This window comes from Lissotriton vulgaris, chromosome 3_1 (assembly GCF_964263255.1).
Source record: "Lissotriton vulgaris chromosome 3_1, aLisVul1.2, whole genome shotgun sequence".
Classification (NCBI taxonomy): Eukaryota; Metazoa; Chordata; class Amphibia; order Caudata; family Salamandridae; genus Lissotriton; species Lissotriton vulgaris.
Window position 1 is genome coordinate 141,501,918 of NC_141689.1, and position 18,811 is coordinate 141,520,728.

Here is an 18,811-nt window from a genome sequence, read left to right on the forward strand (position 1 = left end):
GTGGGGTGGTCCTTGGGCATGCGTCCCCATTCGTTTACTACGATCAGGTGGGAAGCTCTATAGTAAGCTTGTATGTCAGGTGAATGTATGACTAAATAACTACTTCCTAAACTACGACTTTCTTAACCACGAAAGCTGAACAACGAGCTATTCTAAAGCACTACTTTTTTTCAACGACTTCCTAAACCACGGAAAAAAAACATGTTGTGACTGGCCATTAGATGTCACTATTCTAATAACAATACTTCTTCGTAAAATTTTCACATTAAACTCCAAAAAAGTGGTCAAACCAGCATTTGGCAACTTTAAAGGCACCAGAAAACAATAATATTAGCTTGGTGAATATTGTTCATCAAGTGCTCGTATGTGTTAATAAAAAAAGGGACTCAGCTATAAGTGCGCCTGGCTTAGAATCGGAGCAGAGTGATGACGTATTGCGTGCACCCTGGTCGAAGGAGAGCATTTCAGATAACAGCTGCAGACTTGACTTTTCTGAATAGTGTGGAAAGTATTCTACAGAAATAATTTTGAACATGTATTGCAAGGCTGTTCCTACTTGAAAGTCGCTATAAAAGTATGGATGGGGAGGAGGACAGACTTGTGGTGTTTGCATGCTGCCATTATTTAGGCTGGCTGCTTCCCTACTTTTCTCTGAGCCCGTCAGCCTGATACTTCCATTCAAGTGTCATGTTGGGGGTTGGGAAGATGCATTACCTAATTCAAGAAGAATAGCATGCTATCTCTTCAAAATCTGAGGCATTTTTATTCACGCACCATAGTGAGATCACAGCTGGGCACATAGCACGTAGCCAGGAACAAAACAGGAGACAAAACATGCATTTGAGCTGGCAGAATCCGGGTATTTCTCTCATGCGCATGGCATTTTGGATCTTCAGTTTTGATTGGCAGTCATCCAGTTTGCCTCTCTTCCGTTTCCAGGTTTAAGGGGTGGGGCGGAGATGAGTGACGTGATAGCATAGTTTAACATTGCAGTCCGGGAAAAGTCGCGGTTTAGGACTTCGTGGTTTAGAACGTTGTTGTTCAGGATTTCTCGTGGTTGGGACTTCGTTGTTCAGGTAAGTCGTACTTTACACTTTCCCATGTCAGGTAAGGCTATTACTCCATTATACTGATTGCACTGCAGTATCTGTGGGGCTATTCAAGGTTGGTGCCCTTCCCAAAGGATTGTACGAAGCTCCTCATTTATGGCAATAAAATTTGCCTCCAGTATTCAGCAGTATGTGTTCTGTAGTTTGTGTTGTAACTTTGGTAGTGTTATCATTTTGTATAGAGCGCCCCTCCCGAGTAGCATCGGAAAAAGTCTTCTCCATCATGCTACATCTTCATGGAATCTCGCCAGGATTTATTTGATGTTGCGATTGATGCATATTGTGTAACCCATGGAGATGTAGAACCCCAGGTACTAGAATCCATCCCTTATCACCCCAAGCTGCCCAGGTATATAATAAGTATCTGGTGAGCCCCCCACCACATAGAGGCTAGATGTATTCCAATTAATGTTATAGCCAGAGTGGTTCCCATATTCTTTAAATAGCTGCAGGATCAACCGAAGTGTCTTGTCCGAGTCATTGATGAATAATAATTTGTCGTCAGCATATAATGAGATCCATTCATCTCTGAGAAGCCCAATGTTGTTTCTAAAGCCACTCAAGTCAGGGTGCGCCGTAACCAGTCATGCAAGTGGTTCTAGCACCAGCACAAATAATAGTGGGGATAGTGGACAGCCCTGCCCGGTGCCTCTCTTCACCGGAAACTTTGTTAACATCACTCTTTTAATGAACACCCTGGCCCTAGAGCTGATGTTTAGCATGTCCACCCATGAGATGAAGGTGAGGCCAAAAGCTGAACCTTGGCTGGGCCTGGCGCATGTACAGCCAATGCACTGCATCAAACACCTTTTCGACATCTAGGGACAGGAGAGTGTTGACCTGTTTTTGAGTATTTCTAACCAATTGGCCAAGCAGCGGAGGTTGAAGCAGCATGAAGCAGGATTGGTCACAGTGATATCAGGCGGTATGATCTGCGGTCTGTGAGAGGCTTTCCAAGTTTGTGGATCACCACTACGGTCGCCTAACATAGGTTGGGTGGTAGTGCCCCTTCTTCTATGCGCTTGGAACATGTTCAAGAGGTGCAGGTCAGTAGGTTGGCATTCTGTTTAAAGAATTCAGTCCTGTTTGGGCTAGGGCTTTCCCCAGTTTCTGTCTAGTCATTGCTTCAGTCACTTCATGTAGCGTTAGGTCATTGTCAAGTGTTGACTGATCCAGGTGTGCAAGAGTGGGGATGTCTATGGTGCTAAGGTAATTAATTATTTGGGTTAAGTCTGCCAGGGGCCTGTCCTCATAGAGGGCCCTGTAGTATTAGGCAAAGGAGTCAGCCATGTCTTGCACTGTTGAATGAATGAATGCATTTGTAAAGTGCACGGCTACTCAAAACGAATGTCCCAGGGCTAGCAGTCTCTGTATCTCGTGTATGTCTTATCTGTTTCAATAATCACTGCTACCCATCTTGCCTCTCTCTCCCTGATGCCTGCCCATCCAATAGTTTCTCGGCTCTGTCACCAGATTCGTAGAGTAGGTGTTGTGTGGCCAGGAGCTCGGTTTGCACTTCGCGCCCCACTAGCATCCGATATTCCCTCCATGTCACTGCGATCTAGTGGAGCAAATGTGTGTCTGAGCTGGGGTTGATGTGTCTTTCTTGGTCCATGAGCATGCATTCTAGAGCCTCAACCTGGTGAATGTCTTCTTTTTATTTGTGAGCTATTATATGTTGCGCTCTATCTTGTAGTACTGCCTTGCATGCTTCCCACAGAGTAACAGCCGAGGTTACAGAACCTTCATGTTCATGAAAATATAGTCTGTGGCTGTTCCAATCTGTTTGGCTATTGAGGGGTGATATAAGTCCTAGGCAGCGTCCATTCTTGTTGAGGCTTTAAAGCACCACCCCCACCGTCAGCCAGAGAGGCAAGTGGTCAGATATGCCCCTGGCTAAGTACTTTACTCTTCCTATCTCCCCTGTGGGTGCAAAGAGGTGATCTAGTCTGGAGAAGGCTCTGTGAGCCCCATAGAAGTATGAGTAGCAGCATGTTGTAGGGGTGTGTCTGTGCCAGAGGTCAGTGAGCCAAAGGGAACATACAAATTCAGCTAGCTGGGTGGGTACGCATGTTCCCCCACATATGCTGGAGTGATCTGTGTGTGGGTCCAGTACATCCTCGAAGTCACCCCCAACTATGTGTGTCAAGGGACTGGACCCCAGAAGTATTTCAGCTATTTTGTTGAGTGTTTGGCTCTGTAGTCATGTGGGGCATATGCATTAATCAGGGTGAATTCCCTCCAACCCCATGTTCCTTGCACTGCATCACATGTACCGTATGAGTCCGTCCATGTTCTGGTGATGTGGAAGGGGGTGGTATTCCTGATCAAAATAGAAACTCCCCTGACCCAGAGGAAAAGCTAGTAAGTGTGCCAGTAAGGTAAAGGACCCATTCCTTATGAATGCACATCACGTTCCAAGGAGATGTGTCTCTTGGAGGACAGCAGTGTTGGGCCGGAACCTTTTGAGGTATTTAGTGATGAACCACCTCTTTACCTAATTCCCCATTCCGTTGACATTCCACATCAATGCGGAGTATCTCTTTTCACCCATTTAGGGTCTTATACTATCTTATGACTACAACTCGGGTGTGTCCTGTGGCACATACGTGTGTTACTTAATTATTGAAAATGTTGGGCTCCCACTGCCTGCCCTGAGATATGAACAATGATTTCTGAAACACTTCTATTTGTCCCTAATTCCCTAACTTAGTCCCCCTCCCCGCAGCCTCTTACCCTAAATGTCAACATGACAACACTGGCATAGATAAAGCCTGAGAGGTCTGTAACCCCTCCATCCCCTATAATCAATATATTTTAAACAAGAAAAAAAGGATATGAATCCAGAACCAGTCTCTGTGTCTGTTGTAGCGAGATGGTGTCACTGTACGGGTGGTTCCCCCGGGACGTGCTCAGTTTGAACAATCACCTGGCATCCCATATTTCACCCTTCCTTGACACATGTAAGGTGATGCTGCTGTATTGTCGCTTCATCGGTGGTCTGTTCATTTTCTTCTTCCATGAGGGCGATGATACAGAGGAGCGGGTAGTTGACATCTTCATCTGCCAAGTTATCTCCATCCATTTGGCCAAAGGCACTGCGCTATCGCTCACCAGATTGCTTCTTTTGGGAATTCACATACGTGGATTCATCATCCGAGATCGAGATTTGTGCTCTGTTCTTGTCCTGGGATGGTGTACAAAAGGGACTTCCCCACCGCGTCCCTCGGGTCTCAGCTGTGAGGTGGTTCCTTTTGTCCCCTTGCTGGCTGAGGCCCACTCTTCTGCGAATGCCTTACAGGTGGGGGGCTACTTGCCCCCTGGCTTCGTCGTGGTGGAGGGCGCTAATTTATCTATGCTCATGCCTCTTCTGGTGTCTGGAAAAAGTAGGACTTGCCCTGGAAGAGAACCTTTAGCTTTGCTGCAAAGAGCAGCATGTATTGAATACAGAGATTTCTCAGTTTCACCTTGACCAAGTTTTTTTTTTTTTTTTTTTGTATGTTCTTATATAGCGCTCGACTACCCGGAGGCATCTCGGCGCTTGCCTTGGGAACCCGTCCTGGCTTTTCCCTGTGAGATAGCCCCTAACGAGCATCCCCAAGGTGAAAGCCAGGCATCCCGCCGCGGGGGGCCATTGTGGAGATTAAGCAAGCTTAATGCCCAGAGTTGCAGAGTGTGAACCCATGATTAGATCAGGCACCGAAGCGAGAATTATCGAGTCCGTGGATATTTGAGCTCAAGACCCTGCCGCGTCGGGAATTGAACCCTGGTCCCGGGTCTGACCTCTGCTTCAGGGTCTGCCTGCTCTAACCGGTGAGCCACACTTCTCCACAAGTCAAACGTGTGTCAAATTTTTTGCACTTCCCGAGAATAGTCTGAGAACGCTATTATCTTAGTATTAGAGTGTTGAATTTCTAGGAGTTTCCTCCATTCTCAGAGTATTAGGTTACGGTCCTGGAAATTAAGGAATCGTGCAATCAGACATCTTGCATGCGCCCACAATAGGGATAGCACACTGGGCATCCTCTGGGCTATTTCAATTATGAAGCAAGTTGAAATTTGGGGTGGCTGCAGAGATTTCTTAAGCCACGTGGTCAGGAATGTTCCTGGGTCTGGTCCCTTGAGGAAATATAATTTTTGGTCAAATAGTGTTCCCTAACGCGTACCCCACCGTCTCCATGTACTAGCTTGAAGTGCATGTAATTTCCCTCCTGTGCCAGCTATGAAGACGCAAATACATTTGCGTCCATCTTTAACATGTCCTCTTTCAGATCCGCCATGAACGGATTGAATATTCAGTTTCTAAATATGCTATGCCAACGTCTTTTTGTGGTATACTTTACACGTTTTTCAGCTCTGGCGAAGTAGGCCCTGATTCTGCCATCGAGCCTTTTTTTTCCTGCCTTCTGACTCTGAGGGACTCAGCCCAGGCTGCCTCTGTACCAGTGACCCCTGCCTTACTCCTTGCGCGGCTCACGGCGCTTAACCCAGCCTTCTGCCTGCCAACACTGTATTCAACCTTCGATTTATCTGCTCCACTCCTCGAAAATACATTCCTGTCTCGTCGTTCAAGTAAACATCCTCCCAGCTGCAGGAGCAATGGGCCCGGCTTTTCTGTCTCCGTGCAAGTAATTCATAGACTCCGTTGCCATGGTAGGCCCATGCCCCCTCACCTCTCATGCAGACACGTAGACACAAGACGCTTATACACGCACTCACAACCAGTATAGAATAGCCTCTGTCCGAGAGACCTTTCCCTTCCAGATACTACAGTTCCTTAAACATAAGATATCAGATACGATTTGGGATTAGGTTGGTCTGACATCCCAGACTTATGTCTGTACTTGTAGGGCTAAATGTCAAGTCCCCTTCACCCTCCAGTTACACGTCAGTCACACGTCATACTGCTGCGCGCGCATCTCTGCCATGTATTTCTGCTGACATTGCATGATTCCCTTATGGATCCACCTACTTGTGACCTCATGATCAATGACGTTTCTAGTACACGCCTTTATGCACGCCTATTGCAACGCCTTTTTCAGTTACGTATGAACATTTTATCTCTCTTTTCAGCTGTTACGCCTTCTGCATATGCCTTTACTGTAATGCATTGACTATATATATGAATAACTGTCAATAAAATGTTGTCTGTCAGTCCCTTCCCGAACCTATGTGGTGACGGAATGGTATGCCACCTTGGCTCGAGCCAAATACCCAATTCCTTTTTAAGGAATAAAACCCTTTTTGAGTAAACCTCAATATCACGGATTTTGCCTCTTATTTATCTGAGTTATTCGTATTGACTTTACCGTATAAATTAAGCATGGGTAATTAAATTTTACCACAGAACTGGCGCCCGAATAGGGACTTCTCCCACATCTCACGCGCCGGCGGTGCGTTGCAGGCCTGGCACCCTGCCACAGCCGGACGGACAGCTACGCGTACCCGCAGGATTTCCTGTATCTCCCTCAGGCCAACGGAGGTGACTGAGGCTGCGATCGACACCCAGACGAGGCGGTGAGGAGTGCGGAGGATCCCGACCAGAGCCTAGCTGAGAGAGCAAGATCCGAGGTATACGGAGGCCCACCAGGTTCCGAAGTTCCGAAGTATCTGCGTCACGAGTCGAGTCCGAATCCAGTCCGAGTCCAGTCCAGTCCAGGGTTTCCGAGGCCTTCTGTTTCCGTGCTTCCCGGTGAGTACCGTTGCTAGGGACGCATCTAGACGTGCGCATTTAGTGTGTGCCGGTCGAGACGGGCTTGGGTACACAAGCCTGGTCTGCACTGTTTTGCAGTGTATCTGTACTGTTTAGCAGTATATCTAGTTTGCACTGTTTACGGTGTATCTGTACTGTTTAGCGGTACATCCAGTTTCACTCAGTTAGTAGGTTTTATTATAAGTATTGTGGTTCGTTTTGAAATGTTCTAATGTGTCATTCAAATGTCGTGGTATGAGTGAATGTTCGATCTTCTTTATTGTGATTATTGTGTTTATGTTCAGTGTGTTCATATCTGAGTAGGAACCAAGTAGCCAGATTTCAGAATGCCGTTATTCTCCAAATTAAGACAAATAAAAACTAGAAAAGGGGTACTAGAAGAAGCCGTCCCCATTCCACCTAGGGACACTCCAGGGTACTTTATGTACCATAAGCATGGCCTAGATGCCGTTTTATTCCTCGACTTATGGGTGGATTACACTAAAGACCTATCAGAGAATCAGAGATGGCCCGCTGCTGGGACATGGGATGCAGATTGCATCATGAGAGTAGAGGAAGCATTATGGAAGAAGAAAGCCAGACAGTCACAGAAAGATGCCATTGAACTATGGCGTAAAGAATCGCATAGGCACACAGAAAAAGCACACAGACTAGAAGAGAAAAATAAGGAGGAGCCTGAAAAGACCCGAGAAAACGCATTAGTTGAGGAAGGTATCCGAGTAAAATTAGAACAAGTAGACAGACAGCGAAACACACTCATGAATGGCATGTATCCCCTCTTGACTGAGGGTTTGCCTAAGGCCACCCCGGAAGTCCCGAAAAACCTACCACCCCCACTGCTCCCGACTAAAAAGCACCAGAAAACAGCAAAGGACGTTTTCCTTTCTTCCTATCTAGACGATGTAGCTCCTGCATATGTTAAAACCGCACCGCCACGCGCACCTCCGCCTGGCGGCCAAGATGGTCAGCCCCTACCTCCCTGACAAGCTACTCCTCCCGCTGTTCCTCCTGGTCTTCCAATCCTCCTTCCACCTCTTCCTGGACCCGCACCCCTTGATATGGCCCCAACTAACCCCTTCGGAGGCGGCGCCTCAGGTGGCGCGTCCGGAGGAGCGGTAGGTTTCCAGACCCCGCCACCCACCCATCGGATGACTTTTAGAGAACAAGCACAACAGCGTACACCTAAAATAGGCGATATTATGGTATATGGAGATCGTCTTGCAGACTGTAGATATGATCCAGTACCTGGTAAAAAGAATGATGAAAGAATGTTGCTCGCATCAGTACGATTGCGGAGAGTCACGAACTTCTTATTAACACTACCTGGAATGATAGATCATTTAGATCGAATATATCGGTTTGTCCAGACAGGAGTAGGGCCTGAAAGTATTAAGGAGGCCATGGCCTTTCAGAAAGTGGATACTAAAGCCAAGATATTACGGTTTCTTATAAACTGTTTCATAAGAGAAGTGGATAGGCCGGGTATGAACCCGGAAGACGTGAAAGCACTCCACAGGTGGGGCCAGAATATAGCAGATGGGCAACACGATAAAGAGGCCTGTGTAGATAATATGTACCGAAGAATCAGAACTGCAATAAATAAAATGCATGAGAGAAGACAGCCACTACCGGAAGTAGATTCAGACAAACATGAATCCTCGGAGGAGGAGGAGGACGATCAAGCAGAGACACCAGAGCACACACAGACACCGGCTAGAGAAATGATAGCTTATGTAGGTAAAGGAAGACCATTCAATAATTCAATGCGCCCAGTGCGTCCAGAAAGTAAAAGGATTTTTCAGGAAGCCATGTGTAATCCGAGAACCCCCGAACACTTATTCCAGGCCACTGATAAAGTACTTCAAGAACGAATGGGGTACCATGTACTCGATTCTATGGACGAACAAGAATTAGCTAGGTCAGCCGTGCAATGGGCTGACAATTCTGAGAAATATAGTGATGATGCGTTAGCACATACGTTTTTGAACCTGACACCAAGTGAACAGCGTTTAGCTGGTACATACATGATACAACACCTGCTCTTATTGTATAGAAGCCAACATTCCGATCCAGGCACTCTTCCTGATATATTAATAGAACTGCTCATGAACAGATGGAGTGGTCTAGGTACTGATCTAATTAAAGTAATTCTAGAACATCGTCACAAGTATAGTACCTTCTTATGTCCACAGATCAACTCAACACAGGTCATGGAAAGAAAAATGTATTACATGGACAGACAGAATCCGTTGCGAGAAGTGCACCCAGTACAGAACGCAGACAATACGCTTAGACGCGTGTTTGTGTACGCACCCGTAACTAAAATAGAATTATTGGAGATGAAGAAATTAGTACCTAGTCATGACAAAGATCCCGCAGGTTTTCACCGTGAAATAAAGGATATGTTATTAATGGGCGATTACACTTTTCCAGACCTTATGAAAATATTGAAAGTATTACTGCCTCCAGGTATATACGAGAAACTCAAAGAAAAAGAGTGGGAGGTGGGAGACACAAAGATTGATTGGGCTGCATTAGAAGATGAAGAAAATACTCGAGTTCCAGGCCTAGGGCTTGGAGACAAAGTCAAGGCGTTACCAGGGTTGTTAGTACAAGTATTGCCACGTTTATTGAGTACGAAAAAGGAAGATTGGGGTGCAATCTCAGCCTGCAAACAGAAACCAGATGAAGACACTAGTGATTTCTACACCCGATTTGAGAAATGTTTTGGTATTAATAGCGGTCTGAAAGCAAGTAGCGAGTCATATCCACATCTTTTTGTAACAAAATTAGTCGAGAATTCCCTGCCGCAGGTTAAGAACAGAGTAATGAAAGTAGAAAGCACTTGGCAAGCTAATACTCCTTCACAAATGTTACAAATGTTACAGTACCATCAAAATAGACTTAGAGAAGAACAAGAACACGAACAAAGACGTATGAAAGATACAAAAATGAAAATGTTAGTTGCTCAGTCGGTTCCTGCCGACGGTCACAAAAAGGGTGCGACCCAGCCCAGTAATTCAACGGTTCCTGTAAAGGGAATATGTAACTATTGTAAACAGCCAGGTCATTATATAAACGATTGTGCAGTTCTGAAACATAATATCGCCACGGGTAAGACCAAGGAGAGACCGCGTCCACCCAGACAAGATCAGGTTCAACAACAAGTACCCCAGAATATACAACATATTCCGCCTATGCCAGCTTCATCACAGACCGTAGCGATACCACAACAACAGCCTATCACCGCAACACAAAACACGACACAGCAGATGTACCAGTATGCACAAAATGATTACCCCGATTATCAACGATACACATGAAACAGCCTGGAGAGGGAGTTCCGCTTGCCTCCTATTGAGGTTCCTGTAGATCAAAGGGGTCCTTATGTACACAGTCAAGTATTGGGAAAAGACAGAAAGTTTCTCATTGATACGGGGGCAAGCAGAACCACGATAAGTCACAATGAAGTACCAGGGGCACCCCTCTCAGGCTCACAGAACGTGTCCCTTGGATTTTCAGGAAAACCCATTATTAATGAGGTATCACAACCTCTTCCTCTTGCAGTTGGTCCTTTGACACGGACTACAGATTTATTGCTTACGAAATCATGCCCAGAAAACCTGTTAGGCATAAAGACATTGAAAGCTCTAGGAGCTATTATATGCTGTTCTCCGGAAGGAGTACGATTGTTTTTGCGAGATTTCAAAGGCCATTATGTATTGAGAGACATGGATCGCAGGTTACAGGATGTCCCTGCACACTTGTGGGCGCAAGGCCCCACTGATGTAGGTTGTATGCACATTACACCATATCGAGTCACACTAAAAGCAGGAGTGATATTACCACGTATTCGACAATACAAGTTACCCCCAGATGCTGTAGTGGCTTTACTGAGAATCATTGACGAGCTCATTGCACAAGGAGTGGTTGTGGAAACTGACTCCAATGTATGTAATTCTCCTATTATTCCAGTTCTTAAACGTACTGACCCAAATGCACCACCTGTTTATCGATTAGTTATTGATCTGCGCGAATTGAATAAATGCATTGTGCCACAGTATCCTGTGGTCCCAGATATCTCTTCATTACTGACAGCTATTGATTCAGAAGCGACGTTCTTCACTGTAATTGACCTCAAGAACGCCTTCTTCAGTGTCCCGATCGATCCGGAAAGCCAATACTTGTTCGGATTCAGTTTAAATGGACGATCTTTCAAATTTGCACGCGCACCTCAAGGATTCACAGAAAGCCCCAGCATTTATAGTCAAGCATTGAAAAAACAACTCGACAGTTTCCACATGCCAGTTAACACTGCCCTGCTTCAATATGTCGATGATCTGCTGATCACCGCTCGAAGCGAACCCGAATGTGAACATGCCTCACTGACTGTTTTGAACTTCCTGGCTGACAAAGGGCACAAGGTGTCCCCTTAGAAGCTGCAATTCTGTGTTCAGCAAGTTATGTACCTGGGTCACTTGCTGTCCAAAGTGGGGAGACAGCTCACTCCTGATCGCATTCAGTTAATTGTAAACATGTCACCACCCAGAACACAAAAGGAGGTGCGGGCTTTCATAGGCCTCACTTCATACTGCAGACAATGGATTCCCCAATATGCATTTCTAGCAAAACCACTCATTCAGTTGACAACACAGGAGGCAGCGACTTCGACTGTCCTCCCTTGGACTCAGGAACATACACAAGCTTTTGAAGACTTGAAGAAAGCCTTATGTCAAGCACCTGTTTTAGCAACACCATGTTACAATAAACCTTTTACACTTTTTGTCACAGAACGTGAAGGTACTGCCTTGTCAGTCCTCACTCAGGAACAAGCAGGTTCACACAAACCGTGTGCTTACTTTTCTAGCACATTAGATCCAGTAGCCCAGGCCCTTCCGGCGTGTTTGAAATCAGTTGCAGCAACAGCTTTAGCAATCAGACAGAGTGATTCCATTGTATTAGGACATCCATTGACAGTACAGGTTCCACATTCCGTGGAAGTCCTTTTAAATCGAACTCAGACCCAACACCTGACCATAGCAAGATTGACAGGTTACGAACTGACATTGTTTCAACCACACATAGAAATCAGACGCTGCAGCACATTAAATCCTGCCACGTTATTACCACTCAATGGAGTAGATCCATTGGCACATGATTGTATTGAAGTCATTACTATTACAACAAAGCCCAGACAAGACTTGACAGATGTACCATTATCAGATCCAGACCTGACACTTTATGTGGACGGTTCATGTATGAGAACAAAGACAGGTGAATTAGTGGCTGCCTACGCAGTCACGACAGACACCGATGTTATTGAAACCAATTGTATCGACACCTTGTCAGCTCAAGCAGCAGAGCTCATCGCTCTGACACAAGCATGTATTCAAGCCAAGAATAAGAAAGTCAATATATATACTGATTCACGTTATGCATTCGGAGTCGTTCACGACTTTGGAGTCCTCTGGCGAGAGAGAGGTTACTTAACTTCTCACGGTGCCAACATCCGACATGGTCCCCTCATTCAAGCTCTGTTAGATGCAATACATCTACCCACTGAAATCTCTATCATGAAATGTAAGGCACATACAAAAGTTACCGATACCATCTCCCAGGGTAACGACCTGGCAGACCGAACAGCAAAGCAAACTGCTCAAAACCGAACTCATGTAACTGACCAGACACAAATAGTAGTACCGACACACTGTATGACAGTCAGGGATCCCGCACATGATGTAATTGACATACAAACACATGCCACGCCAGATGAAATTAAGAAGTAGACTGAATTAGGAGGGATCCAAACAGACCAGGGATGGATGACGAAGGGAAAATCTACATGGTTTCTCCCCGACTCTATGGTTCAGGTTATCATTAACACGATACATAGTCCTGCACACCTAGGAGAGAAAGCAATGCTAGACAGTATTCAACACATATGGTCCAATAATAACTTACGAGCAGCAGCCAAGCAGAAAGTGCGTACTTGCATGATTTGTGGTCAGTTTAATCCAGGTAAAAGCATCTCCGTAGAGCAAGGTGGATTTCAGCCTCCTGAACACCCTTTTGAAGTCCTCCAGATGGATTATATCCAGATGGAACGTTGTCGAGGATTCAAATATGTCCTCGTAGTTGTATGTGCTCTTTCCCGATGGACAGAAGCATACCCAGTCCCAGATTATACTGCTCCGACCACTGCCAAGCAGCTGGTTCGTGAATTCTTCCCACGGTATGGTTTGCCCCGTATCGTGTACTCAGATAACGGTCAGCCATTCTCATCCGAGCTTGTGAAACACATTACACTCCTGTTAGGCTATCAGTGGAAGTTCCACTGTGTCCGGCATCCCGAGGCAGCAGGTCTCGTGGAGCGCCATAATCAGACTCTAAAAATCCGACTTTCCAAGATCTGTAGAGAGAAGGGTGTTGACTGGATAGTTGCTTTGCCGGTTGCCCTCTTCTATATGAGGATGGTGGCCCATTCTCAAACTGGGCTATCCCCGTATGAAGTGGTCTTTGGTAGGCCACCGAATATGTGGGGGACGCCTATTCCACGTAAAATTACAGATGTTGACTGTATTATGCTGACAGATTACCTTGCCTCCTTGATGTCTGCACTACAATCTTGTCGTTCACAGGTAGCTGCAGCCTTTCCCGACAACACAGAGGTGAAACCCCACGAGGTGGTCCCGGGGGACTTTGTCTTCGTGCGCAACTTCGATCGGAGAGGCCCGTTGGAGCCCCGCTGGCAAACCCCGAAATTGGTTCTTCTAACGACGAGGACAGCGATAAAAGTTGAGGGCAGGAAGGGGTGGCTGCATTCCAGCCACGTAAAGAAATTCCACGGACTTCCTTCGGACTTGGACTCTAAGCCCTGCCCTCCTACTCAAACTGATTCAAAACTCCCTTTGGTTGAAAAAACCGCCTCTGAAGAATATAGACTGAAATTACGATCTAGCAAGTCAGACAGTTTAATTGTTTAAGTCCTCCCCTAGGTGAATCGGTTAAATTAGTTTCTGACATGTATCCCCTAGATCGAGATAGAGAGAGAGATAGACAAAGACAACAAAAGAAGCGTGCATATTGTAAATCACTTCGTAGTCACTGTATAGTGACGCTACTGATTATGTTTTTTATAAGTCTTCTGATTATTGCTGCTAGTATCGTATTGCACATATATTACCCTATATTCAAGCGTGCACAATCTGCTTATAACGTCACTGCTGAACATTCCTTTAGTGAATTACCCCCTCATGAATTATCCTACAGACTTGCGCTGCGCAACAACACTTTCATTAGTATGTTACATCACTCCCATCAGACTACCAATGCTACGAATTGTTGGATATGTGGCCGACTCCCTCCCTACCAAGAAAACAAGGGAGTTCTGCCCCTCTTTCCGTACCCGTTCACTCACAATGGTACCTGTGGTGCATGGTTTAAATTGCTTAATTTCCTAGATCCTGATACTGCTGTACATGAAGGAAGCTGGGTTTGGGGAAACCTGAACTTAGTCTTGCTTAAAGCCTGCTACCCTGACAAGGAGGGACGTCCCGTTGGGACAGGAACTGATCTAGAAAATGAAGTGTATGGATTAGGTAATTACACAGTTACTTTCATGATTCTAACTGTCGAGTCTGATGCTGCACCAGTTTTACCCGCTATGACAGTATTACCAACCAAAGGCGAATTATGTGTCCGTAAAAATGGTTCCGTACACTTAGGTCATAGTACATGCACTACTGTGGTCGATTTCAGTGATCATGGTAAATCTACATTTAGAGCTTCACGTCATTCCTATTTTGTTTGCGGCCATACTGCTTATATCCGCTTACCTCTAGATTGGGATGGTACCTGTTACATCGCATTCCTTTTGCCACCTGTTTTCCTAGCCCCTCCTGACTACCATAGAAATACAAATCTAGTAAACCATAGACTCCGAAGAGATCTCCCGCTTGTCGATTATACTGAAACGGCATGGGAGCAATATACAGATTTCAATAAAGGCTTCTTCCCGTACCTAGGTGCTGTTTTTAATAGTAAACTGATCCGCAGATTAACCAGAACTCTCGAAGCAGTAGTGAATGAGACTACTTCAGCTCTAGGTAACCTAACGGAGGAGCAGTCCGCCATGCGGGTTGTTGTTCTTCAGAATCGTCTTGTTATTGACGTCATCTTGGCAGATAGGGGTGGAGCTTGTAAGGTCATCGGGTCAAGTTGCTGTGTTTTCATTCCAAATAACGCGCCAACTGTATATAAAGCTATCACACGTCTTCATAAGATTGCAAGTTTAATACACCAGAATCCAGGCACCTGGACTTGGTCCGGTTGGTTTTGGACAACGTTAACTGCTTGGGGATGGAAGATCCTATCCCTCCTAGGCATTGGCCTTCTCATAGTATTCAGTTGTTGCCTGTGTCTACAATGTGGACCGGCGATTTGCGGCCTGTGTGCCACATCATGCATTCCGCATTCAAATTCCCATTCAAAACGCGAAAAGAAGAAAGAAGAGCAAATGATGTTACGTGAACAGATTGATCAATTAATGAGAATCGATGTATCATGAAGGGTCCGTAGGGAACAAGGAGGGAATGAGGAAATATAATTTTTGGTCAAATAGTGTTCCCTAACGCGTACCCCACCGTCTCCATGTACTAGCTTGAAGTGCATGTAATTTCCCTCCTGTGCCAGCTATGAAGACGCAAATACATTTGCGTCCATCTTTAACATGTCCTCTTTCAGATCCGCCATGAACGGATTGAATATTCAGTTTCTAAATATGCTATGCCAACGTCTTTTTGTGGTATACTTTACACGTTTTTCAGCTCTGGCGAAGTAGGCCCTGATTCTGCCATCGAGCCTTTTTTTCCTGCCTTCTGACTCTGAGGGCCTCAGCCCAGGCTGCCTCTGTACCAGTGACCCCTGCCTTACTCCTTGCGCGGCTCACGGCGCTTAACCCAGCCTTCTGCCTGCCAACACTGTATTCAACCTTCGATTTATCTGCTCCACTCCTCGAAAATACATTCCTGTCTCGTCGTTCAAGTAAACATCCTCCCAGCTGCAGGAGCAATGGGCCCGGCTTTTCTGTCTCCGTGCAAGTAATTCATAGACTCCGTTGCCATGGTAGGCCCATGCCCCCTCACCTCTCATGCAGACACGTAGACACGTAGACACAAGACGCTTATACACGCACTCACAACCAGTATAGAATAGCCACTGTCCGAGAGACCTTTCCCTTCCAGATACTACAGTTCCTTAAACATGAGATATCAGATACGATTTGGGATTAGGTTGGTCTGACATCCCAGACTTATGTCTGTACTTGTAGGGCTAAATGTCAAGTCCCCTTCACCCTCCAGTTACACGTCAGTCACACGTCATACTGCTGCGCGCGCATCTCTGCCATGTATTTCTGCTGACATTGCATGATTCCCTTATGGATCCACCTACTTGTGACCTCATGATCAATGACGTTTCTAGTACACGCCTTTATGCACGCCTATTGCAACGCCTTTTTCAGTTACGTATGAACATTTTATCTCTCTTTTCAGCTGTTACGCCTTCTGCATATGCCTTTACTGTAATGCATTGACTATATATATGAATAACTGTCAATAAAATGTTGTCTGTCAGTCCCTTCCCGAACCTATGTGGTGACGGAATGGTATGCCACCTTGGCTCGAGCCAAATACCCAATTCCTTTTTAAGGAATAAAACCCTTTTTGAGTAAACCTCAATATCACGGATTTTGCCTCTTATTTATCTGAGTTATTCGTATTGACTTTACCGTATAAATTAAGCATGGGTAATTAAATTTTACCACACCCTCCATGCCCTCCAGATATCCAATAAAGCACAAATTATCCCAGCAGGCCCAGTTTTCAATGTCAATCCACTCTCCAGGAGCTTTCTTTTAGCGCTGCTGCTAAGGCAGAGACCTCCTTGCGCTGGGTGTGTGGTGAGTCCTCCACTTCGGAGATGCAATGCTGTGCTTTTGTCAGCCTCTCAGCTACATTACATAGATCGTTGCTCAAGAATGTCATGTCGGAGCGTAGATCTTGCATCCTCCCCTCTAGCGCATCCCTTGATGAAAGGATGGTCTGGAAAAGGGTTGCGTTGTTTGGTGGCCCACTTTCTTCGCCATCAGTTTCAGCAGGTGGAGGCATTACTTTGGTATATTTATCCATCTTGCCCTTCCTGGTTGCCTTGGGGTCTTTGTCTCTGGCCATCTTATGTCCAGGCTGGCAAGTTAGTTGCAGATGTTTTGCACTCTGATATTCTGTTTTGGAGGATCCCCCTCCTGCCCTGTACTGTAGTGTGCGACGACAGCAAACGACAGACGTTCTAACAGGGAGGCGGCAGTCACAAGACGGCATGTGGCACAACTGTCTTCAAATGTCACCTTTCTTTATTTTATGTTTTAAGTTAATCATGCCCCCATGAGTAAGGTCTTCTCATCTCCACTTATCTCTGATGGGTCACAGGATAAACACCTCCGGTGTTCTTTGCGGTATCTCGGGAAAAAACTATCACTGCTGTTCCTGCCTTGCCTCTTTGGGAGGTAAAGCTGGCCTCCAGCTTCACCACCAGACCCTGCAGAGGCCACCTGCCACAGGCCAGGCCACAAGTCAATAGACACTGGTTTGGTCACTGGACCTCGGCCTTCCTTTTGGCTTTTTGGGGGGTGCAGTAGCTCAGTGTCTCCCCAAGGGGTGTCCACGTTCAAGGTCTTGCTGTGAATGTTTCCCCTGGGTGCCCTGGCCCAGTGTGTCTATAGTCACCCATGTCCCTCTGTAGGCGCATCAGTGGGCGTGGGGTTACTGGGTGTAACCCTGGCTGTAGCCCAACGGCCGCACTCTGCTACTCATTTCAGCGTAAACCTCCAAGGTAGTCCTGGGTGGGGTCGTAATTATGGGGCCACACCTGCAGTGTGTAGAGTTTGGTTTCATGTTCTATATGAATGCACTGGGGCCAATAGCAAATAACTACTCTGTATTGTGTGTCCTGGAGCACCTTTTGTTATGTAAATCACTCATCCAGATCTCCTCTCTACCTCTGTCCTCTTAGGAGTTCCACTGGAGCTCCCACTCTGGGGGAGGTCTCCGTACTGAGACTCTCCTCTCCTGGCCTCCTCAGCAAATGGGTACTGACCAGGCGCTTCTCGCCAGTGCATCTACTCTCATTGGGCCTCCATTGCCGGAGGGTCGGCCAGCCCACTGAGATCTCTGCACCCTCCTCCAAGCCTCCCCTGGAGCCAGATCTCTATGGAGCCGCAGGGACTGTCAGCGTCTCTCGTGAGTGCATGCTGAAGTGCTCCTCCTCTCCAATTCAGTCGCTGATGAGGACATGGGGGGATATCCCTTGGGGGGATGTCCAGACGCGCTTGTAAGAGTGCTGAAAGACGGTGGCGCCATAGGTGTGAGGATGTGGCCAAGACGGGATACTGGGTAGCTATTAAGGTCTATCATGCTGATATTCTGCGGGAAAAACAGCTTTATTTCTCGGCTAGAATAGAGTCAGCCTCCAGCTCCTGCAAGGAGATCTTCACTATTGTGAAGGAGTTCATGTCGCCCAAAGCTACTGCAGCCCAGCACGAGTTCTCTGAACCGTGGGTGATTGCACTTGCCAGTTTTTTTCATGATAAGATCAAGTTAATCCAGGACTCCTTCTCAGCCCCTGTCTCTATGACGATGGTGTGCCAGGAGGATTTTTGGAGTCTGGCAGGGGATTCAGAGCGTACTCTGTCGGAATTTCCTCCTCTGTTGATCCCTGCGTCGCTTGATTTGTTATCTCAGCTTAAATCAGGTTCACCTGCTGACCCGTGCCCTGCCAGGTTCTTGGCGAGGATGGCGGAGGTGGTCAATCCTTTTGTGAATCCTGTGCTGAATTGTTCTTTGACCAGTTGCTTTGTTCCTGGCGTCTGGAAAGAGGCGATGATGGTTCCACTTCTCAAAAATCCGGGCCTTGATCCGGTCCTTCATGTTAACTA